Genomic DNA, 25,344 nt, shown 5'->3' with positions numbered 1-25,344 from the left:
AAATAAAGAAGTGGAGTTACTCAGCCACCCACTCAGTGGTCCCCCTGCCTCTTCCATGGAGTGTAGCTTAAGGAGACAACGTGGAGCACCTGATAACACATGGGGCTGCACCAGGCACTGGCTCCTCTGCTGCAGCCTTCAAGGCACTGGTTTTCATCACACTGTCTTGCTGGTTTATAAAGAGTAGAGAAGACCACTTGGGGAGCACTAGGGGATGGGGAAAAACATTTCAGCAGTGTAAGGAAAACTTCTTGTCAGTGAAAGACATTTTATGTACTGCCTGTGGCAGCACACAGGGTGTGTTATTTACTGCTCCTGCTTCATAGACATATTATACTGCTGGTTCAGGTGCCACCATCAGAGTGCAACTTATCACCTAGTGACTCACAGCATCCTACAGATGACAGCGGCAACTCTGACATTTCTTTAGCATTCCGGTGACAGATCTGCAACTGTTACAATTAAAGACTCTAGGATTTGTCGTCAACAGTGCATTTGTGCCACAGAGCCCGTAGTTATTTGCACACAGAGGCGGGCTAAATGGTACATAAGGAGAGAAGAGGTGTTGTAGACATATCTCATCTTTAGATCCAGACTTAGTTAAGAGAAAAACAAATTTTCTGACAGAAAACACCTATTTGAGGCAAACAAAACAAACCATGTGATGTGCTGGATTTGGTGCAACAAGTAGGCAGGCAGGGAGCCCTTCCCTGTCTGGCTCGTGGGCTCTTGGGACAGCCACCAGCAAGCCATGCTGAGTGCTAACCCCAGGAGCTGGGGCACACACTGTTCCCATCCTTCAGAACAGCCTGTTTATTTCTTAACTTCTCCTTCAAGGAAAAATAAAAACAAATTTTATGATTTTTTTTGTCTATATGCAGAAAAAAAAATAAAGTTTTTACAATAAATGCCACATCATGCACAACAGAAATTATAAGCCCTCCACAAGTCTGTTCAGAAGGGCTCGTTCCTGGCTCAGTAAGAAAGAAAATAATAAAAAAGTGAATGGAGGCAGAAATAGCAAATGGGGAAGTGGGAGACTGGGTAGAAAACCTGGAGGGGAGAGGAGAAGGTTACACTTCAGAAAGCATCTTTACTACTGCAGCAAAAACAAGCGGTTGTTGTTTGTCATACTAGATGGGAAAAGCCCTCAGCCCAATTAGCACAGATTTCACTTATTCCGGAGTTGGCTAGACCAGAGACAGAAGAGTTGCCTGGTCCATGCCTCAGGGACTTCCACTGCATTGTTCCCCTTGTGACCATTATTTCCTAGTACTTTGTCCAGCTGAGTTTTAAATTATCCAAGTGGTGGCATTTCCACAATTTCCCATAGAGATTCCGCCATGATGTAATTTATCTTGGAGGCTTTAGCCGTCTTCCTTATATTTAGGATGAAATTAAGAAAATTTATGCTGCTAGTTCTCATTATCATGTCCTTGGAGCACTCTCAACCATTCTCCTCCCTGTCTGAGATTTACATGCTTCAGATACTTGTAAATAGCTGTTCTCCTCCACAGCTTTTCTTTGGCCAAAGCACAGAAATTTATTTTAATCTTTATAAATTAGCTCAGGCTGCCCTTTAATCATTTATCTTCATCTTCTCTTGATTCTCCATCTTCAAAGCAGGCAGAAGCAGACGGGTATCTGGGAGAGGCACAGCTCAGTGCCTGCTCCCACCAAAACCAGCAGCAGATCTGCCTTCTTGGGAGCAGAAAAGCCATCCCTGGGCAGTGAAAACTTGCCTCTCAGCTCTGCTGTACAGCAGGTTTTCACAAGACACTGGACTATTACAAAGGTTAACTCAAGGCTGATACACAGAAACTCACTATGTTGCTTACTTTTTAAGATCTCTCCACCTGTTTGCTGTGCGCCCCCAGCGCAGTGGGGCACAAGGAGCACAGCGCTGACTGCCATGTGCGGAATGAAAGCAGAGATTTCCAGAGATTCAACCGAAAAGTCAAGGTCTCCAGCTGAGATGAGGGAAATACACTGTAACACGCCCACTGCTTCTGCAGATCTGAGCACAGCAGGAGACATGAAAAATGCACTGAGCTATGGGTTATCCTCAAAATACCTCCCACTTCACTTGGAAGGTGCCAAAACCTGTAAATTCACTCAATTTGAATACAGTTATCAAATAAGATTCCACACAGCACCCCCACCCTTTACTGCCATATATCCCCACAGCTCTTACTGACAATTTAGATGTCAACATCTAAACCACCTTTGGTGTTTTTTCAGCTGCTAATTCTGCAACTGCTTTAAAAAAATAAGCCCTCGCACCCACCATGATTAATTCATTCTTCATAAGTCCAGGCTGTTTATTGTTCACTTATGCACTAGCTGTTTACAGATTCGCTTTTAATATTAGCTCTGTTATTTGCTAGAGACTCAAGTCATATTTACCATATGGTAATTGCAGAGATGACATGGACAACAAACAGTGGAAGCTGAGCTGTTATGGCAATTACAGTAAGTGGCAGCAGTCTCCAGGCTATCTGCTGCCCCATCTCCATTTCTTCTCTCCCCACCCTCTGATGGCTTTCCCTGTGGGCTGTATAAAGCCATATGCCACTCCGATCTCTACAGCAAAGACAGGCAGAAATTTGTTCTTCACTACGGAATTACCAGACAGGTTGATTCACCTTTTTCCTTTCAGCTTGTGTTCCAACTGCAGGTCTGCCCTCGCTGGCTGGCTGCCCTGCTCTGTCCTGCCAAGGGCAGGTAATCTGAAATATTGTCTGGAGCTAGACACTCTCAATACCCACATCTTCCTTCTCACCATTACAGCCTCACTAACTTCCTCCTCTGCCTCATCCATGATCTCAGTGTGCCTCAGATATTCCCCCAAAGGATTTGCAAAGGACCAGATTTCAAAGGGTGGTTAGAAGCTTAATGGAGCAACTCCTTTTAACCCACTTGGACACTTGGAACCCACTGAAATCACAGATTTTCCACTGGACACCTAAACATGATTTAAAATTCCTGTAGAAAATTAAACAGTGACTATGAGAGGCTACTGCTGTTTTCTCCACAGGAAGACATGGGTTTGTTTCTTGATTCCTACCAAAAGGATCAGGCAGATTCCGTACCCAGATGTCATAGGGCTAAGCCAGGTAAATACATGACTTTAAAAGATAAAAAAAAATAAAGATTACCTATATTTGCCAGCTTGGGGACAGTGCATACAACAAAGCACTTTGTTTGAAAAGGACGAGACTTCTCCCCTGCCATTTCAAACATGCCTGCAATGATACTCTCCCAGTTCCCAGCAGTCAGCAAGTCTTAACTCAGATACCAGTGCAGAACATTTGAAAACCGGATGCAGGACATCATGTATCAGAAGAATTTTCCAGCAACATATATAGTAATCATACTGCTGTTTATCTCCGAAGTGAAGAAATAGCATTTTCCTGGTATTCAAAGCACTTACTTTCACCAGCTTCCTCTCCTTGACCCTCCCATCCAAAAGCCTGTTTTTACACAAAGTTATCTTAAAAATTAGAACTATCTTTCCAGCCTAATCAATCTGCATACTGTCAGAGGGGGGCTGGCAAGAGAGAAGAGAGACAATATTCAGGACCAGATTTTCTCTGCTGTAAATCAGCATAGGTCCAGTGAGCCCCAGTCAGCAGAGACAGCTTACTCTATTGAAAGAGATGCCTGAGGAACTCTGGCAACATTTCATAAAACAGAAACCTCCAAAAGGAAAACTTCATCCATTTCCTCTTCACAACCCACATCACACACAGCAGCTGGGGGGGCATCGTCCTACTTCCTCCATACAACTATATCCCTGTCCATCCTGCCCTGGTTCCTCCCTCCTCCCAATATTCCATGCTGGCCCCAAATCTGCTACAACTAGTCCTGCCAACAGGAGCAGCAGCTGAGTCATGGGAGATGACCACTTCAGCCAAATGCACTGAAACCAGACAAGACAAGGAGAAAATTCTCCTTCTCCCCACAATTCCAGACTGCAGCACAAAAGGCTTGAAGTCTTTCCTCTCCACCATGTGCCCGGTGTCACCTTGGATCAGCACGTGAAGTGCCTCATCCTGGAGGTAAAATGACAGGAGTCACTGGCTTAATGGGTGTGCTTGGGTAACATACTCATCCCATGCAGCACTCACTGTACAATCTATTTAAGCCATCAGGGCAAAAAGAGAGGACAGCTTCTATTCTGCCACTGAGGAGCACAGCCTCCATTATGGAACCTAGTAGTCCCGTATCTCCATCAGTTTTACTCAGAAGTCTGAGTCCCCTTCAGGGACAGCAGAAATTATTTTTTCGTCCTTTTCTGCAAAGAGAAGATTAAAACTGATATGTATTTAACTTGCTTTCAAGTCCAAATCTCTCCTATGACGCTGCTACAGCAAGAAAATTGCAGGGTCCCACTCTTGCTGCAAGTTTCAGTGAAGGACTGACTTGAGCAACAGCTGAGGCAGGAATAAACAGCCTGTTTTCACACCCTTACTCAAAACTCACTCCTACCCCTCCTGCTTCAGCCCAGAAAGCCTCTCATGCCCAGCCATACTTCCATGGTAGTGTCCCAAACCCAGCTCTTCCTGGCATTGCTGATGACAGCAACTCCAGTCATCTGGGAAACCTGTCACAAGTCACAGGCAAATGCTTTGCCAAAACAGAAGCAGCAGCTCCATAACACCAACAAGTGAGGAGCAAAGGGATAAGGAAGAGTGTTATCCCAGGAAGAGCCACCACTAGTGTTTCATTCAGGTCAGTGACACAAGCAGGTAAAAGAACAAGCATAAAAGATCTTTGACAAAATGATGGTCACTTTTAACAACAAACAAAACCTTGAAATGTGGCTCCCATTTTGCAGTGGGAGTTCAATGAGCCGACAAATTAATAAAATGGGTACTCAATGAATTTGAGACCTGTATCAAAACAACCTTCCACTCTACAGACATAGAAACATTTCTGGACCATCCCCCTGATCCCTCCTCCCACAGCACCCTTGTGGTCTTTCCCCAACCCAAACTACCAAGACCACCACCCCCTCACCTCGGTTGATTGCACCAAGCCCACCGTACCTAGTAGCTGTTGGCTCCCATACAGATACCTGCAAATTACGACCAGTCCACCTCTTCATGTTCTCTTTTCAACAGTAAGTAGATGAGGTTTCTGGAATACTGCAGAACCCAACATAACTCCCATGTGCCCTCCCTCAGCTGGGAAATTAGCTTTGGTCTGAGGGACAGAGGTGGTCAACCAAGCCAAAAGAAGCTCAGTGCTGTTAGGACACTGGGAAGCTAAAGGCATGGAGTTTTTGAGGGAAGCCAGGAGCTGGGTGACTGTCATGAGGAAACCGATATATTTAAGAAAGGAAAAGCAGAGGCAGGAAAAGGCCACAGCTGGGGGAAGGAGGGATGTCCGTGACTCACTAGGATGCACAAACAGCATAGAGATGGATCTAGACAGGCAGCAGGCAAGCCAGCAGATTTTTGGGAGTGACGTAGGTGCACCAAGTGCAGCAGAGCATCTTCTCACCTTCAGTCTCCTGGTGTGATTCCTCAGAGGGGAGGCAGCTCCATCATGCTCTGAAGGTTAAGCTGTGCCTTCTGCCTGGCACAAGAGCACATTGCAGCCAATGGGTAAAACTGCCTACCTACTTAAAAGCAAACCCCAACATTGCCAGGAGGGACAGGCTTTATTTTTAGCTGGGACACCAGCAGGGTCACTGCTGGTGCTGCATTTCCCCATGGAAGCCAGGGTTTCATGAAGTGTGCTGTGTGTGCAGGGTCACTGCGGGGGAAACATCTGTCAGGTCAGCTTTGGGGAGATGGATTATTTAAGTTAAGAGAAGAGGAAACATTTACTAGAAGAAGTGAACCTGAAACTACTCTGGAAGGTTAAAATGAAAGGAAAAAATGAGGCTTAAAGAGTCAGAGTGGGTGGTAATTTATGTGAGGCCAGTGTCTAGTCCACCCATCTCCAAAATGCTCATACAGCAGAACACCCCATCATGGCTAACTCCAGCAGCATTCCCTCTGCTTGCCTCCTATGACACAAGCTTTGAAAGGCTCGTTCTTGTCTAGGGGCTGCCTAAACAAAAGAAGCAGCAAGTCATTATCCCTCATCAGACTCCTTCACAATGGAAAAGCACACAGGGACCCACCTTGCCTAAGACCTCAGAGACAACAACACTGAGAGCTCCACCTCGCTCTGGTCCCTGGGTCCTCACACGGGGCCCGGCTAGCACCGAGGCCAGCAGCCTCCCCAGGACTCTCACTCTGGCCAAGCTCAGCACCCACGGCAGCAGCACAAACTGAGCCACAGTCCCATGAGGACAAGGAGTCAGGTCCTCCCTTGCTAGTGGGTTTCGTGGGTGCAAACCTAATAAAACAGTTGGCACTGCTCCCACTTGCACTGCCAGGGAATGCAGTCTGGAGGCTTCAACATGGAGAGATTGCTGTTGATGAAGTGCTGAGTGCTAGTGTGAAGCTTTCAAGGGACTTGAAAGAATTGAGAGCAGAGGGGAAGTTCTCATTTTATTCTCTTCTTGAAAAACCTGAGTCCATTTGGCATGTTGCATCTGAGAAATAGCTTGGCCTAGACACTCTGATTTTTTTTTAATCAGGATCAACCCCTGTGCATGTTCTTGGGAAGATTTTATATTAAAAATTATTTTGTCTTTTTTTCCCCTGCTTTTTGTGCCTCTTAATAGCTTAAGAAGTGCTTTGCAGACCCCATCACTCTTAGATTCTTTACAACTAATTTGCATTCAGTACTATCCGTTTCATCAAGCTCAGACTTCAAGGCTGAACCAACTCCAAGCCTTAACTGCTGCAGGCAATTCAGGCAGAAGCTTCACAGGTGGAAGCAGGGTTTCTTAAGCCAACCTGAACATTTTCCACCTCTGGTCATTTGTTACCACTCTGCTCTAGCTCTCCCCTTTTCATTGGCATAACTTTGCATGTTATGGCATGCAAAGTTTGCATGGCTAGGGCATGAATAAGGACCAGGAATCTGTCTGGCAGAAAAGCAAGCAGAACCCACCATCTGGGCACACGTGCCACTGTGCCAGTATCCTGCAGGGCTGGGACAGGAGCAGAAACGAGCAGCCAGGGTGGGAAAGCTGTAGAAAACAAGGTCCAGATGACAAGCGTGGCAAGCACATTAGCTGTATGGGCAGAGTCAGGTTTGCCTATTGCAGCAGTGAATCCTGGAACACCTCCTGGAACATGGAACAGCCTTGTCCTGCAATGCAAGGGCAGAGACATACTTCTGTCTCTATTTTTCCCAACTAATGTGTGTGTTCAAGAGTCACTGCATAATTCCAACCAAAACCAGAGAAGAGGATAAACTTATTAAGGTGAACTTGAAGCTCAACATCAAGATACTGCCTCCCAACAAGGAAGGCCTCCCTCAGGTCGGTAAACCAAGACATCCACATCTTAATCACCCAAGAGAAATTTTCCTGACATGGAAAGTAGTGTGGAGAGCAAAAGGACAGGTTATTCACACAGAGCATTATTCCAAGTACCCTCACCTGTGCATGGCAGAAGCAGTGCTGCCTTTGCTAATTTGTGTGTGGGGAGCTGTGGCTCTGGGGCAGTGGTGGATTTCACAGCCTGCCTGGACACTGGTGACAGACTCTCTCCTAGCACTACTCACATCGAGGGGAGCCAGGGCCCATCCAGAGCTGCAGCCAGACTGCAGAGCAAGGTGCAGACACGCTCTAACCCTCCCTGCTTCTGCCCCTACTCTGGGGATGGAAGCCAGCTTTCACCAGAGTGCAGTTCATGAACACACTGGCAGGGCACCTTGTGGTGTCGGCACTGGAGCCCCACGTTCACTCCTGGACATGTCACCTTCAACACAACCTCAGCAGTCAGATCTAAGTGCCCTCTCACAGGTACATCCCTGCATCACTACACTTCTTTTGATTAAAACTGTATTCTGTGATGCTGCTGTTTGCTTTGAGACAGCCTCCAAGTACCAGCCTAGGACAGGGGAGATGAAAGCAATGGCAATGCAGTCTCATCTGTCTATAGTTCCCAAAACTCTTTGGCACCTCACTGGTTGCAAAACATGCCCAGCAGCATAGGATATTTAGTATTTCTGATTGCTCTTGACCTGGCTGTCTCTGCTGCTGTCCTGAGTTAGGAGGCTTAGGTAAAAAGACAGCAGAGTACAGGAAGGCAGCAAACAGAGCAAGCTCTGTTTTGTAGCCTTGAAATAATCTGCTAGTGAATGGAAACAGAAGCTTCTCCCTAAATCTGAGTGCTCTGGAAGAGCTCCCTGTTTTATTATGATGGAAAATCCTCACTGGAGTGTTTCGTTAGAAAACAAGCTATCATAAAAGAAATGTTAAGAGCCCTAAGCTCCCTTCTCTCCCATGATGTCAACTGTCAGAGACATCAATGACAGCTCGGCTGTGTGATCAAAGGCTCCAGCAAGCAGATTTAAAGACAGAATTACCAGAAAATTGAGAGCTGAAGGAGCATGGGGGCATGATCATCACCTATTTATAAATGTGTCTTATGGAGCGAACTAATTATGATGCTGTACTGCAGGAACAATGGCACCTGAGACTCACGGTGGCACTGCCGAGATGGGGTGGTGGTGGTGCTACCTTCAGAATGGCATGGCACATCCCTGCCACCTCATGCTTTGTTATTCCTGCAAAACCCTGTGACAGAAGTGCCTTGTGGGGAGGTTGGGAGGCCACCATGCTGACCTTCATGCACTCACATCCATGATGGCCCTCAACCACAGCTTGCAGCTTAAAGCATTAAAGCAGAGGGGAAGAAGAGAAGCCAGCTACAGTCGATACCGTGTTAGTCCTCAAGCAGCCCAGAAGCCCACTGAAGCTGCAGGAGACTTAAGGTGGTTCCTGGATCTCATTCTGCAGGTAAGCAGGGACATGACCTGGAGCTCCTCTTCAGCCCCAAACCCCACAGCCCCACGTCACTGAAACCAGCAGATTCAGGACCACAAGCTCAGCAACACAGGTGTTTTAAAGGTTCCCCAAGAGCAGCTTATCATCTCATGTATGTCTCAATGCATGAAACTCTTCAGGACAAAGACTGTAATTTACTAGACATCTGTATGGTGCTTGGAAACATGGCCCCCCAACAGGCTGATGCCTTTAGGTGTTACCATTATCTAAACAGTAAATCAACAATAGCATTAATCTATGCCACAATACCTCAACACAGTGTGTGATGATAGATGGAGCATCACAACTATCATTTTCCTGGCTGAAGAGACTTTTTTTCCCTATTAAGAAGATGTTTTTGTCATTGTAATTTAATTTCCTTCACTTTCTTTTTGTTTTTTTTTTTAATATAGAATTAGATATAACTGCCTGGTTTATTAAAATAAATAAATAAATAGGCCAGCAATCAAAGCCATCTTTTTAACTGTGAAGCACATGAAAGGCATCTGAAACATGACAGCAACAAAGAACAAGGAACTATCTGTCAACGCCACTTGGTCATTGGGGAAGCTTAGGGGAGGAGACTGATGCTGTTTGTTTAAAACAAGCAAACAAAACCCTGACAGACAGACCATTTATCTGTATGGTGCTACAGTTTAAAATATTGGCGAAGGGAATACATCTTCCCTTGGTTTCTAATAAAAGTGCTGACACACGCTGTTGTGGCCTTGCCCTGCCTCGGGGATCAAAGATGCCTCTCACAGGAAAGACCCTTCAAAAACAAGGGATCAGGCACACATGGGATCAGGCACAACACAGCAGCAGGTCAGCCTAGGCCCTTAGCAATCTCTCTACCTGCAACACCATAGCATCTGCCAAGCTCAAACCAGTCTCCTCTGATTTCAAACCCACCAGTTTTGGAGGAAAGCAGAGGAAGCAGAAAGAGTGGATTCATTCATGGGTACCTCCTTCCTTTCTCCAAGCCTGCCAAGCTGAGGAGCAGTGCCTTGAGCGTCCTAGGATTGCCATGCAGAAGAGCTGCCCAACAACACAACTCCCAACAACACAGTGTGCTCCAGTCTGACTGGATCAGACAGGGCAGCTCCTGCCCTACACTGGCCCAGCAAGAGCCCATGGAGCACAGAATGGTGCATGACCCAGGCTGTGCTTGGTACTGCTCCACATGTGCTCTCCTTTCTGGGTGCTGGTGTTGAAGACACCACACTGCCCAGGGCAACAGAAAGGACTGTCCCACCTGATGATGGCATCTGCCATCCTGTCAGGTGGCAGCTTTGCAGAGGAAGAGCAGGATCTCTGCAAAAACAAGCGCAGTGCAGAGGGGTGTTAGGATGGCTGCATAGCTGCCTTCCCTTTCACACCTTGCCACCCACCAGTTATTGTAACCATATCCTTATGGAATCCCCACGCAGGAAGAAAAATACCATTAATGATACAAACGAGACCCAGTTGAAATGTGCCTAGCAGCACACTCGAGGTATGCAAGAAACCAGAGGCTTACTTGCATTTCCACTGCCCTTTAGGACCCCAGCAGTGGGATTACTACAGTCTGTCCTACCTTGGGCATTTGAGCAATGCCTAAACTACCCATTTATCAGAGCAGGACTCATATTTGACTTTAAGGAAAAGCAACCAGACTGCTGTGCTGCACCTTTTGCCTAAGGCTCTCTGTCCCCATCAGTCGTTTCCTTCCCCACACCAGTTGATAGTACACCCTTCTATGTACAACACGGGGTAGCCAGTTTGCCTCATGTTGCACACTCATGGCAGAAGTGAGGGCTCCTGGGCTGCTCCTGCTCCTCCCCAGCCAGCCCTCGGCAGTAGCTGGACATGCTCTTTTCCAACATCACTACTTCTATTCAGAAAGCAAGTCTCGTTCCAGTTGAACACAGAAGCACAAACATGAGCACCAAATGTGACTTTCTCAGCTAAACCATGATCAGGGTAAACAAATGCTTCCAACAGCAGTGGATGGAGTGGGATTAGGGACTCCCTAAAAATGCTTGTGCTGCAGGGGAGTGATGCCTCTCCCCATTGCACCGAACCTACAGAGCACCTTCAAGGCCTCTGTGTCCCCCCTGTGTTTTGTGCCCCCCCAACCCTAACCTAGCCCTAACCCAAAGCCAGCCCTGCTGTCCTGGGCCTCCCACCAGTCTCCCAGGGACCACAGGATGAGTGCTCCTGAATAGGAAGGTGCTACTGACTGTTACCTAAGTCTTCCAGCCCTGTCATCTCTAGAAATAATAATTAAAAAAAAAAACAGCTCAACAAAATCACCCTTTTGCTTTATAAAGAGATGTGTGGAATTAAAGGAACATACATATAAGCATGAAGAGGGGGGAGATGTCTGTAAGGCACTCCTTCTCACCCCGACTGTTACTCCAGCATTTCCCCCTAAATCTGAAACAGATTTTTAGTGTAAAATCCACAGAACAAGCCAAGGAACAACCCACGAAGTCAGAAACCCAACCATTAAACTACAGCTCCACTGAAGGGGGCAGAGGGGGAAATGGCCATGGCCTCACGCTTTAGAATAAACAGTAAAAAAAGCCCAAAACCAACTGCAATGGTTTCATCTCTCACCCGGGGTGATCGATACTTTAGACACAGGTGAAAAAACAAAGCCCTGAAGCAAGGCTGGGAGAAAGGTAGAGTATAAAACCAGCCCACATTTAGGTCAGCTCTCACGCGTGTGCATGTGTGTGTGCAGAGTTGCTGTGTCCCTGCCATGGGGGGCTGCGGGCCTGCCGGCGGCCCCGTGCCCTATTTAGGGCAGCGCCTGGCGCAGCAGCTATATTTGACACCCGGGGTAAACAAGCCGGCCCCGGCGGACGGAGCGCGACAGCTGCCCAGGACGGCGGCCCCGGCGCCCCCGCCCCACGGCCGGGGATGGCCCGGCCTCTCCCGGCGGAAGAAAAAAAATTAAAAATAAAAGGGAAATTGAAAAGGGGGGGGGGAATTTTTAAAAAAGGAAATTTATAGCACTGCATGAAAGCCGCTTCCCCCGCCTGGCAGCCCCGGGCAGAGCCACCCCGCCGGGCTCCCCGGCATCCCTGCGGGCCGCGCCGCGCCGCCGAACCGGGGCACCCCCGGCCGGCGGCGGGAGGGATCCCGGGGCGCGGTGCCGCGGGACCGGGCAGCTCCTGCCCGCTCCGCCAGGCCCCGGCCCCGCAGCCCGGCCCGGCCCGGCCCGGCGCCCCCTCCCCGGCGCGCATCCACCCCGCAGCGCCCGCTCCGCTTTGCCGTAGGCAGAGCCCTCCCTCCCTCCGCAGCGCACACACACACACACACACACACACACACACACGCACCCCCCGCACACACACACACACGGGCACGGAGCCGCCGGGAACACAGCCAGAATGAAGCGAGCTCCCAGAGCCTGGGCAACGCTAATTCCCCCCGCTATCCCGGGAGATGAGCCTGCAAAGAGCTCTCGTCCCCCCACCCACCCCCAGCGCCCCGCGCTCCATTCGCGTGCAAGGCATGGAGCCCCGATCGGCACAGGACACCTGCCCGCCAGCCTCGCGTCTCCCACGGAGCGGGGGTGGCACCCCCTCACTTACCCTTTCTGGCGGCTTTCCTGACTTTTTTTTGGAGGGTCGGGCTGGGGGGATGGGGAGGGGGGGGCTCCACTGGCTCCCCAACACAAATCCTTCCGGTTCCTAAAGGGAGCTCATCGCATCTCCCGGTGATTCACCGACGGTGTGTGCGGGTACGGGGGGGTTCGCCTTTGCATGTCAGTCCAAGTTGCCTCGCTCGCTACAAAACCTGTGCTCCCTTTTGCAGCTGTCAGGGAGAGCGGGGAGGTGCATCTGGAAAAGGGGGTGGGGGTGGAGGTAAAATGTTGATAAATCCACCAGCCTTGATCTTCAGCTCCGTGCGGTGGAGTTTGGGGAGGGAAGGGAGATTGGCGAAGAGGGAGGAGGGCGAGGAGGACGGAGATGAATGGGGGTCGAGGGAGGGGGGAAGAGAAAATGGATTGTACCCCAGATTGCCACTGAATCTGCTGGGCTTCCCCCGCTCCCGCGCTCACACCATCGGGGCTCGGTGCAGGTTTCCTAGCATTACGGTGCACGGCAAAGCGCTGAGCCTGATTTCTGGGAGCCAGCGAGGTTTGCACAACTGCAGCAAGAAGCCAAATCAAAAAGCCAATCTGCGAGCCTCCAAACTCCACGTCACCTATCAGCTGGGAGCGAGCGCTGCAACAGAATTACAAGCCATGCATATTTATTCCTCTGAATCCAGGGGGGGATTTTCGGATCGTTTAAAGCCAGGCACGGTGAAACCGAGGCAAACCCTTTCCAAAATAAAGAAAGGCAGAGCACGTCTTGCATGTAACACGCGCGCACACACCTCTACGAGGTCTCCTTCGGTATATATATAGATAGAGATATACACTCACTGAGCGGGGATCACTCCTGTACCATCCAAGTATATTGACTTGACTTTGTGTATTTCAAGCAAGGGAGGGGAAGAACATGGTAGTTGAGCCTCGGAGAAAAAGATATTGATTGCATATCTGAAATTTAAAGCATCTGCCAAACACTTCTGAGAGATTAAATATAGGCAATGTAATTACACAGCCAGAGTAGGTCCTGGTATCCGTTTGAAGCCGCATGCTTTAGTTTGTGCTTGCGGAAACCACCCGGTTATTTTTTTTAACCAAAGCCAAATAACGAGTTGTGAGACAGCAAGGCTTTTTAAGGTTAAAAATACACATTGCCTGCAAAGTTGCTATTTGACTTTGGCAGAAGACTGCTGGGGGCTGATTTCCAGGACCACGGAACAAAGCAGAACATTTATGCCTCACACAAGACACATCATGTATTTGCACACACGTTTGTCTCCCCTTAGGATCTCCTCTGTTTTTGCCCCAGCAGCTATGGGCAGGCATGTACCTCCAGGAGATTTACTTTCTGGCATGGCTTCTCGCTCCTTTAAAGCCCAGGTACTACAAGGCAACAGTCCCTGACACTGGGCTCTCCTGACAAAGAATGGTCTGTTCCATCCTTCAGAGAGAAGCTGTCCCCAGTCCGTTCGTCCCCAGTGACTCCCCATACCCCCTGAGGTGATGAAGGCCCAGAAGCTTTCTGGTGAGACCCGAGCACATGTGCAAGTGCAAAACATCCCTGTCAAAAGCAGCTGAATAAACTGCCACAAGAAACCTGAGCCCGAGTCCTTCGCTGGGCAAGAACTTTTACCTCAGCCAGGCACAGGCAGCAGACATGCAAAGACGGACGAGGAAAGGGCAGGACAGTTACTGGGAGTGTGACACGTCAGAGAGTTGTACAGGCTTCATGCTGCCCCAAGTGGGTAGGAAAAGCTGCACATGGGCTGTGGTCTCCTGCAGGACAGCACAGACCACTCAGGCCCTGAAAGTCAGCTGGTACATTCTGGTTATGGCTCCATAGTAAGAGCAGTCCCTGGCCCCACACCTCAGCACAGAGATCCAGAGACCTGGAAGAGCAATTATCCATTCTGGTCTGGTTACTCACTGTTATTAGTTAGAGCAGGGCATGGAAGTCCAGGACGGACAGAGAGCAGGAGGAGGCCACAAGGGGACAGAGTTGCTGCAAATAAGTACAAGACGGCAGCACAAAAGATGGTGGCAAAACACCTTGTGGGTCCCAGACTCAGCCTTTTATCTCCCCAGATGCCACCTGCCACTCTTGGTGTCTTCAAATTACCCAGCAAAGCAGCTTACCAGGTAGGAACGTGGTAAGGGACACACATGGGCCAGGAGACATGGCAAGATCCACCAGACATGGAAGTGCCTGACCTCAAGGTGCTGGCCAGCCCTGCACAGGGCTGCAATCCTGAATGATGCTCCCGTGTGATGTCAGGGAGGGGAAGGGCTTCCCAATGCCTGGGGGAACAGAGGCACCTGTACATGTGTGCCCATGGCATTTCAGTGGCCGGCAGTCTCAGCCGAGCCCGTACTCAGAAGAACCCGTACTGACATGAGCACATAAAATCAACAGCATCAGTGGCTGCAACCCAAGACTGTGTGGATGCAGGGACTCTGGCACTAGTGTCACCCTATCTCCAGGTGGCCATCTCCAAACTTCACACCCCTGCCAGGGAGGACAGCCCCCAAGGGTAGCAGCAATCCAGTCACCTCCAACACCAAGCAAAGGAAACAGCCCCAGTCAGCACGGGGAAACTCTCCCAAGCCACAGCGCATCATCGGGCAGCTCCAAACAACTGCTTGTGTTTAAGGCTCAGCAAAGAGTGGGTCTGGAGCTGAGGAACTGCAGTACAAAACGCTCGTCAGCAGGAGCAAACCCTGGGGGCAATACACAAATTTACAGCTGACAATAACTAAAGACAGACAGAGCTCTTTATGGTACACAGATGTTTCATTTCACCTCATCCTAGTACATAAAATCATGCCTAATACATTTAAGAAACACTCCCAGGCATTTCCCCTCTTTCCTTCCCTTCCATATGGGCCTGATGTTATGTTGCTCAGCTCAGGCAAATTTTTCATCACAAGAGAGAGTATATGAAATTTTTTATCTCCTTAGTCTGAAAGGTGTGCTTGCAAAGTGCTAACCTGAAATGAAAGAAACCAAACTGTTTATATAAAAATAGTATTTAAAATTAAAATAAAAAAACAGAACCAAAACTTCACAAATAACCAACCACCTCTTGTTTATATTAGCTTTAACAATTAAAATATAGGGTGTTCAGAGTCCTGGGCTGTTTAGCACAATCTCACTAAACAAGCATGGATATTAGTTTTTAATGACTACCAAGATCCCATGGTGCTTCAAGTGTTACCTCACCTAAGGACCAGAGCTAATGGTTTTAAATTGACAGAGGGCTGATTTAGATCAGATATAATAAAGACATTTTTTACAAAGAGGGCAGTGAAATGCAGGCCTGGGTTGCCCAGAGAGATGGTAGGCATCCCATCCCTGAAAACGTTAAAGGTCAGGTTGGATGGAGCTCTGAGCAGCCTGATCTAGTTGAAAATGTCCTTGCTCACTGCAGAGGGCTGGAATAGATGACCTTTAAAAGATCCCTTCCAACTTAAACTATGGTATGATTCTAATCCAAAACCATTGCAATTCCACCAAACAGTGGTATATTAAAAGAACACAGAATGGGTGGGGTTAGAATGGACCACTGGATGTCATCTGATCCAATCTCCCTGCTCACACAGGTCCCCATGAGCACATTACTCAGGATTGAGTACAGACAGCTTTTGGATATCTCCACAAACTCTCTGGGCAACTGTTCCAGTAATCAGTCACCTGCACAGTAAAGAAGTTCTTCATAAAAGTGCAGGGACTTTTCCCATGAACAATCAGGACTTTAATACTTCTCTCAAACCTGTCTCCAGGCTCTTGAAATTTGAAGCAGAACAAGAAATGGAGGCTTTGCTCTTCCTTTCCTCATCCACCTAAAATTAGAGAAGATTTCTTAAACTTAATCCAGAGTTTCAGCATCCCATGACTTCAGCCTTCTGCTGGCAACCATGCTGATAATAAAGATGCTGACAGCAGAATGGACTCTATAGCAGTGCTGCTGTTAAAGACGATGTGCGTAACAGGCTTTGACTTGCTCTGCTAGGCCAACAGTATCTATTGACATAAAAACCTGCCAGTGTCCTACAAGTCCCAGAGAAAACTCTGGGAGTGTGTTAGCTGAGTCTGAAAGGACCTGTTCTTTCCCCTTCATTCACCAGCTATGCACTTCACACACACAGATAAGAATTATACACAGTTACCATCCACAATTGCAGGTGGATGGGGCCATATTATTGGGTTTTTTCTGGCAGACATGACGAGCTGTAGGTTTGGCTCCTCCTGGAAAAATTTCTAGCTGAGCAAAGCTTTAGGAATTACTCCCACTATTGCAGTCCTCCTGCAATCTTTTGGCCCTTGGCCTAATGACCCAAGAATTTGATTTAGAGTAGATATAAGAAAGAAACAAACATGGCATCAGCCCTTTTTCCCTGAATACAAGCAGACTGACTGCTCCTGACCTCAAGTTTGTACAAAAGGGCCTGGCACAGCCCTCTTCTCTCATTCAAAATCTGATCTTGATGAACCTGTGTTATGTTTTGGGCTATTTTTCCACAGCTTTGCTTTTCCTCCCTCATCAGCTTTCATCAGGTGCCTGCTCACATTTGTGTCAGAAGGGATGAGATAATGTGACATTTTATTAGTGTGATGCATTTGCAGAGCTTTGAAATGAAGTTTTAAATCTGAGAAAAAATTACTTTCTAGGCAAAAGAGGAAAGCAGCTACAATGCAGAAGGCAGCTTCTATCCATGATTACAGAGCAAATGAGCCCAGTTCAAATGTAAAATTCTGTTCTTCATTTTTTTCTCCCATGAAAACCTGCTTAGCAAACATGGTTAGAGCTCTGAAACCAAGCTGTGCTTTATACACACAACAGCATGCAAATTCTTCACAAGTCATGGGACACCTGGGACAGTCCATGCACTTCCCCATAAGCAGGGGACGATTGCCCCACAGGTCCTAGCACACAGGGGACTTGGCCACAGATGGGTAAGGATTCTTTGTGTATCCTTTGTACACTGCTAAGAAGGGAGCCAGTTACGGGTTTAAACTTTCTGACTCACAGATGTGTCTGTGACAGCTGTAGGTTGCAATAAGATCCTCTAATCTCATTGCAGAGTTTCCCAAGATTAAGTCTGGGATAAGAGGCCACCTTCCTCAGGTCTGGCTTGTAAGGAAGGGCAATCCTTTGTGTGGTCATCTTCACAAATGATTGCAGAGTAACCCACATGTAGGTGACTGATACCGAAACATGTCCTGGCCTGGGCTTGCCAAGGGTTTTCTGTGCAAGAGAACACAGACCTAAAGAAACTTCAGGCAGCATTCAGACACCGTGCAGAAACCCTCAAAAAAATAAAAAAGCTAACTAGGGTATAGCAACCGGTCACTGGAAGTTCAGGGCAAGTCAAACCCTTGAAAACTTCTGATGAGAAGTGACATCTTCCAAAGAATCTATCACTATAGAAAATGAGGGTACATCCCACAACCAGATTTTGATCATGGAGGAATCCAAGACACATGTTAACTCCAAGGTTTTCCATTTTAGCATTGGCTTTGAAAACTGTTGATCCTTGGTCCATGGATTGACCACTGCAGGTTGCAGAGAAGTGGACATCTGTAGAGAAGCATACCCTGTGCTCAGGACAAACACCCTGGGGCTTGGCCTGGCAAGCCAGTGTGTCCTGGGGCAGGAAACAATTCTCATTCAAAGGGGATTTTTCAACATTTTAACTGCCATCCATGGGTGGTGGTCAGGGGGACCTTCTCAGGCTGAGGAGCTCTAAGACTTTTCTTATTTTTGGTGCCTCAGAGCAATAACTCAATAGCAACTCTATTACAAGCTAGGTTATATGTTTTTTTTGAGGGCTTTTGGGACTCTGGGGCTTACAGCATCAGGCTATGTGCCAGGACAAGGGGCACATTCAAAAAGGCCATTTCAACTGCAGTGACTACTAATGGGCAACCAGCACCAACACTGCTAGAGATACACACATTTTCTCAGTTGGAGAACAAGAACATGAAGCTCAGATTACAGCAGTGGATTGGATCTGCTCCTACCCCACTCTCACTGAGGACCAAGGAACCTGGCCTCAGAAGAAGAGGTTTGGTATGACAGAAGACAGCAACAAATAGTAACATGGCAAGAGGCCTGTAAGCACATCAGCACATTCTGATGGATTCTCACACGTGTCTTACAAAGCGTAGAAGAGGATTTAGCTCACAAAGTTGTCAATTCATTTAACAGCTTCCCAAAATAATTCTGAATTCAAAAAAATCAATGGGAAAAGTTCATATTTCATTGATTTTGAAACCCAACAAAGACAAAAATCAATTGCACCACCACCACTCTGGTTTCCCTGTTAAACACTGGCACCAAGGTGTTTTTTTCTGCTTCCTGCACCACATGCTGGCTAATAGCATGAAAAGAAAAAAAATCCATGTTTTTTTAAACTAAGCCAGTGCTTCATGGAGAAGATGATTCACAGAGATTCTAAAGAAGTAGCTGGTGCTTCAGCCATGCACTGCACACAGGCTGGTTTTCTTACACCTCTTTCAAACCCTTCCTTCTGCATCCTGTGCCTTCACGTTCTGGGTTAGTTGCTCCCTGGCCAGCGTGTTTGCTAACAGGTTAAAACTGTGCCCTAATGAAAAGTGTTTGGGGTTATGTTACATTGTGGATAGCACATCAGTAGCAGGAACATTGAATCCTCTGTACTGGCTTTCAGTTCCTAGGGGTCTTCCACAGCAATTCAGACTCTCCTACAGCCATCCTGCAGCAGCCCACCTTCACAAGCATTGGGGCTGTGGGTGCTCAGGTCTGGCTGAGGGTGCCCCTTCTTTAACCTCCCAACAGCTTCTGGCAGGCTGGAAAACAAGGCTTCACACTATGATTTGTCTCCACTTTGAGTATGCAAAATGCCAAAGCTGCAGGTCCCCAACTTCGGGGGATGTTACCAGATAGCACAGCTGGAGACCTTGATAGCGCTGTCCAATGGGGATAACAATAAATGCTGGGAAAAGATAAAAATTCCACAATTCCTCTAAGGTCAGTATAATAATTTTCTTAGCAAAACAGCTGAGATCTACTAAAAAAAAAACAAAAACAATCTCCTATGGAATAGTGTCTCTTCCTTTACAAATCTGGGACAAAATGAAGAGTTCCAGATTGTCTCTTCCCCTTGAGCAGTTAGAAGAAAGCTGTGCTTCCCTCCAGGAGAATCTGATCCTGGTTTATAAAAATTGGGAAAGTGGTGGCAGGGGGAGGGAGTAAGGATTCGTGTGTGTGTGTGTGTGTATGTGAAAAAGAACTATAAAGTAAATTAAGATCAGCTGTTAATGAAAGTTAGCAGTTTAATTAAAGGAGTGAGCAGCTTGTGCATGGAGAGACGCATCCGTCTCTAGGATACATGTGGCTTCTGTCCAGATCTGGCAGGATCCAGGAAACACATATGGGATGAGTGCTTCTGGTGCAACATCTGACCCCAGACTTGTCTGATGACAGCAGTAAGACGTAGACAGTTTCCCTGGGAAGAGGCCTGTCATCGTGACACCACACAAGGCCTGCCACCTCCCTCAGCACCGAGGATTTGACTTTAAATAGCTAGTTGTGTTGAAAAATCATCCTTCTGATGTGTGTCATGTTTTGGGGTTAAGTGGATGATAAACACTGGTTATCCCTTTAAATATTAGTTTATTCAGGTTCTCCTGAAAATTGAATTTACAAGAATATTATCTCTTGTTTTAAAAAAATGCACAGCCAGAAAAGGGCTTTGGCAATTGCAACATATACTTATCACAGGCCGGGTCAGGTTGGAAAGGACCACCGTGGGTCATCTGGTCCAACTTCCCTGCTCAAGCTGGGTCATTCTAGAGCACCTATATACCTGTACATGCTTAGATCCTGCTGAACACAGTCCACCTGCCCTAGACATGCCATCACAACCTGAAGCATCCCCACAGGATTGCTCCAGCAGCAGAATCCCACCCTGCTCTGAGAGCAGTCAAAAGAATTCATATAGAAAGAAGTTACTTTGTGGAGAAAGACACAGCAGTGTGGACAAAAATAGGGTGGTCTTTCATAGCCTGGGGTTTCTTCCTAAAGGCATTTCTTCTACACACAATGTGTATTTTGTCCTGTACTTTGTACAGAGTTCTACATTCAGCCTCTACCCCATTCCTTACATGTCTCCCACCTACACATATTCTTGCCCCTGCTCCTCTCACCACACACCCTCCTTAAGCCCCTCTTTGTGTTGCTCCTGTGAGGACATGGGTTTAGCTGTTGCTCTTTGCCAACACTTCACACAAACTCCAAACTTGGAGTAACTCTCCCTGATAACTGATTTGTATCCCAGAACGTGCAGAACAAGTTTTGCTCTGGAGATAACAGGGGGAATAACTTGGAATGGCTGGAGAGTCTTGGGCTGCCTATCTGTGGCTGTCAGGGCGCTGCTGGCAGAGGGAAGCTATGGCCATTTGGCACAGGCTCTGGTCAGTGTGGTTTCTCATGTTCTGTTTTGCACTGCTGACCATCTTGCAGCTACAGAGCAGTAACTTCCAGAAATCCTAGTCACACAAGCTGCTCACAGCACTGTTTACCAAATACACCAACCTCACCCCAAAGGCCAGGAGCAGAAACAAGGCAGAAAAACCCACCTCATCTCCACATGTCACTAAGAGATTTGTCAGAGCTCACTGCTGTACCAGCCCCCTGAGCCACACACGATAGGAATGACCCAGCATCACTCAGCAGAGCTGACAGCAGACAAGACTCAGCTGGCAGCACTCAATGTCTCACAGCAGAGCCCTAACACACCATGTACTTCCCACAGACTGGGCATTCCAAGCATCTCCTACCACCCAGTTGCCCACAACTGGGAAATTAGGATTTTGGAAACTTATCTGGCTACCGAATTTTCCTGCTGTAGGTTAGATAGTCCCATAGCTATGGGAGGGACAGAAGTGCTGGTCCCAGCCCTGCTTTGGCTTAACTCCAGGAGCTTCAGCAGCACCAGTGCATGTCTCAGGTGCAAGGGGGGGCATCACTGATCTCCCAAAGCCACTACAAGGGCTAATGGCTTGACTCTCGTTGCCATGCTGTCCAGAAGATGAAGGTGTGGTTCAGCACACTCATTATGCAGCTTATTCCAGAAGCAGTACTTACTGGGCAAGGAAATGGCATCCCAGGAGCAGCAGCACTACCAAGCAGCCTCCTGCCCCAGCATCATGTGGTTTTGCTCACACTGCAAGAGCAGTAAACCCTGCAGTGCTCAGATTCCTTTTCAGTTGGTTCTTTTAGGAACCACTGCCCTCCTCTTTCAGCTGCTGACCCTACTGCCATGTCGTGGTTTTAAACCAATAACTAAAAAAAATTACTTATTTTTTTGCTGTGAGATATGGATTAGAACAAGAGCAAAACAGGCTTAAAACTTAATAAACTGTCTTTATTCCTTTTAACAAACTACAAGAACACCAGAACAAACTTCCAGAAAACCCTTCTATCTCCCACCAGTTGCCCATTTCTTTGTACACATGACAACATAGAGACAAAAATCTTTAGAACTTTGGTGGTCAAAAACAGTCCCAATTCTTGCTAGAATCTTTTCATCAGTCTTTGTAGAGAAACAGAAGTCTCTTTCTGCTAACCTATGGAGTTTCTCACAAGAAAACTATTGCTGTTATAGTTTCCTATTGCTCTGATGTCAGCTGCCCGGAAATCTGTCATCAGTTCTTCTCTTCCCATTTCACACCGCTCTGAGGTGTGTATGGGCCATGAGTTTAGGGATGTCTTCTTCATGTTGATTGTCTCTCTCTTTCTCTATCTTTCTGGGAAAAAGGAGTAATCTGTACGGTTTATCCAAGTAGTAAAAGAATTAAAAGCTTTAGAAAAACTGCAAGAGTTCATGGTGTCAGGTTTCAGTCCAGCAGCAGCAGTAACTGAGCAGCTCTGCTTTCTTTTCCTCCCCACTCCCCTCCCCTTTTTCGTCCTCTGTGGCCTTGTCAGGCCGAGGGAGAGGGGGGCGGGAATGGAGGAGGCTAGGACAGAGCCTTCTTATCTTCTCAAAAGCCGGAAACTAAAGAGAACAAGAGAGCTCTGACTGTACTTCTTAAGGGGGTGTTCACAGGTTGAATTCACTTTTTAATGGTCAGACCTGCTGTCAATTTTAGAAATGACTGATAATTGGTCAGGAGAAAAAAACTCATCAGCCACCGGCAGTTTCAACTTCCTTAGCTCTCAAAACCACCTTAAAGGTAAAGCTACCCCATGACATGCCATCATGTCACTGGTCTCAGCTGCACCTAGAAATGGACTGAGTCCTCACTTTATGGTATTCTATTTAACATCTTTCTGGGGCCCCCACAAGTACTTTCTTGAGAAGGAGAGCGTAGGGATGGCTCCATGTCCTACAGGGCACAAACAGCACTGTGACTGCTGCTGGGGGACTAGGGAAGGAAAAACCACCAGCTGCCAAAGCCATTCCTGGGGAAAAGACCAATACTCCCCTCTTCTCCACTGTCTGGGAGAGCATCTTTCCCTTGGCATGTCCCCTCTGCCCAACACTATCCCGTGGATCTCTGTGTCTCTAGGCATCCAGGCTGCCCCCCACCACCTCCTACCCTCATAAGTCTGGCAGCAGCCCCCTGGCTCAGGTCAGTGACAGACCCACTGTGCTCCCAAGGGATGTGAAGGGTATAGCCTCCACATGCTGTAAGGATTTTAATCCCAGCCATGTGACAGCAAGCAGTGACAAAAGCATGCAACAGAGCCATGAGATGAGGCTTATTTCATCATCCCTTCAGAAAGGCAAAACCCAGAAAACACCTTTTATTAAGCCCCTGCACAGACAGCTTCGTCCCCATTTCTTTATTGGTGGTTTTACAGTTTTTTATTGCCTTGATGAGACAGAGCTGTTGCCATGTGGTATGGACAGGCTGCAAGAGCTGTTCCCTTGTTGGACTTCCCTTGGTAGGTGTATTGTGATTTTAAGTCCTTTGTCAGTTTCCCTGAACAATGAATGTGTGCTCAGAAAAGGGGGAAAAAATAAAAGAGAAGATATTATTAGAAGGAGCAAAGCCTCAATGAGTCCCATCACTTCCCCAGCTGCTGCTGTGTCTAATCATTTTCATAGTATATCAGGAAGTGTGAAATCACCGATTAATTTTATGACAGAAGTTTTCATCACAGAAGGTGGGGATGTGAAACCACCTTCTGAATGCAATTGCAGCTGTGGGCTCATTCTCAGCTACTGAGTCTTCCCCTTACCCTGGGTACCACTGGGGAAGGATGAGACAAAGCTGTCTAAACCAGGTCTCCATTTTTCTTTGATGAAAACAGGCAGACAACTGCCAGTCCTTGCTATAGAAATGTCTCAGGGTGTTGAGATACGGAGCAGGGGGAGTTTCCTTCACAGATTTCTCAACAGCACAGAGTAAACAAGACATATTCACACTTCCTCTGGCTCTTGCACCTCTCAGCAGCAGTGAGGGCAGAGCTCTGAGCCAGGCTGCTCCAGCTGTGGAGCATTAAGCACCCAGACTCAGCCTCCAAGCATTGTCTGAACTGGTCTGAGCATTCACTGCTCTTGGCTGGGTCAAGGGTCCCCACAGCTTGTAAGACCAAGTCAAGAAATGCAAACTCATGAAGTTTGGACAGACAGAGGACCTGCAGATAATCCATCCTCACCCACATCCACAGCTGCCAATGTGAGACTTCTCTGTCACCCTCTGCACTTACAGGGATGAGTGCAACAAGTTCCAACCAGCTTGGTGCTACTACTGCAGGGCATGGAGGGTAGGGTGATGCAGGGAGCTTCCAACCCCTGGAGTAGAGTACATATGAGATCAAGTCAAATCCTGATCCTATAGAGATCAGCTGGAATTTTTCACTGTGAGAAGTACAGTCCACACCACTCTAAGAGAGCTGCTGAAGACCCAGGAGAAGTAGTGCAGAAGGGTGAAGGGCAGAAAGCAATACATGCTGCATCCAACACCTTCCAAGAGGAATTCACAGAAGCAGAATGAAATTTGTGCTCTGATCAGAATGTCACAGCCACCAGCCCCCTCATGGAGCACAACAGACCTTTAATAACAACTGCTTAGTTGATACCTGCTACTAAAAGGCAAGATCACAGACAAAGAGGTCATTGGTTTGCTCCTGACCTTGAACTGAATTGGAAGTTACTGCAGTCCCACCAGCAGTGCCTGACCCTCTAAAGAAGAGTACAATATGCATGGAGGTTTCCTGACACAGCCTACATCCCCCTAGTATGCTGCAGGTCCTTCTCCTTGACACACCAGCCTGGCACAAGGTCACCATCCTCCCTGGCATTACCTCTGACAGTTTGTTAATAAACATGGAGGGGAAGGGGCACAAACCTGGAGCAGCACCAATGAACCTGCTTCCCAGGCACAGAACGGTGCTAACCAGCATGAGTGAAGTGACAGTCCCCCAGGGCACTTGCTTTGACCCATTCCAGAAGGGAAGGGTAGTTTGGGCCAGGTTAGCACACGTGGGTGCAGATACTGCTTGGTTTTCACCAGTGTCCAAATCAGACTGATCAGATCAGAACGCTGGGACAGAGAGAAACCCTTGTGCCAGGATACAAAACTAAATCAAAGTTTTATGGGCTAGGATGAAAGGGGAAGTACTTCAAAGTCTGCAACACATTAATTTTCCTTTCTGCTGTGGTTTTTCCTTCCACCTTGTTTTAATGTGATGGATCACTTGATAATGACAGGAGGTCGCTCTGACTGACACATACAGCCAGGATAAAGGGGAGCAGGAAATTGGATCTGAGGCTCTGTACTGTATTTCTGTGAGTTCTGGATTCACCAGAAAGAGACCCTTGGTCGTGTTGCTAATGCCATCACATTCCCCACAGCTGCAGA

The 25,344-nt window shown here is 47.5% G+C and overlaps 1 protein-coding gene across 6 annotated transcripts in view; it reads right to left on the bottom strand.

The window, feature by feature from the left end:
• SLC8A3 (solute carrier family 8 member A3) overlaps window positions 1–13,012 on the bottom strand; it is a 113,362-nt gene extending 100,350 nt beyond the window's left edge. For all 6 annotated transcript variants that reach the window (XM_005522538.3, XM_088057919.1, XM_005522540.3 and 3 more), the window contains exon 1: window positions 12,487–13,012. The gene's annotated coding sequence lies outside the window, so the exon portion shown is untranslated. The remainder of the gene's footprint in view (window positions 1–12,486) is intronic.
• Between the last annotated feature and the right edge of the window lie 12,332 nt (window positions 13,013–25,344).

The sequence above is a fragment of the Pseudopodoces humilis genome, chromosome 7, assembly GCF_049639895.1.
Source record: "Pseudopodoces humilis isolate 2021_Gansu_Grassland_sample_001 chromosome 7, ASM4963989v1, whole genome shotgun sequence".
Lineage (NCBI taxonomy): Eukaryota > Metazoa > Chordata > Aves > Passeriformes > Paridae > Pseudopodoces > Pseudopodoces humilis.
The sequence above is the reverse complement of the archived record's forward strand: the minus strand, read 5'-3'. Positions and strand labels throughout refer to the sequence as shown.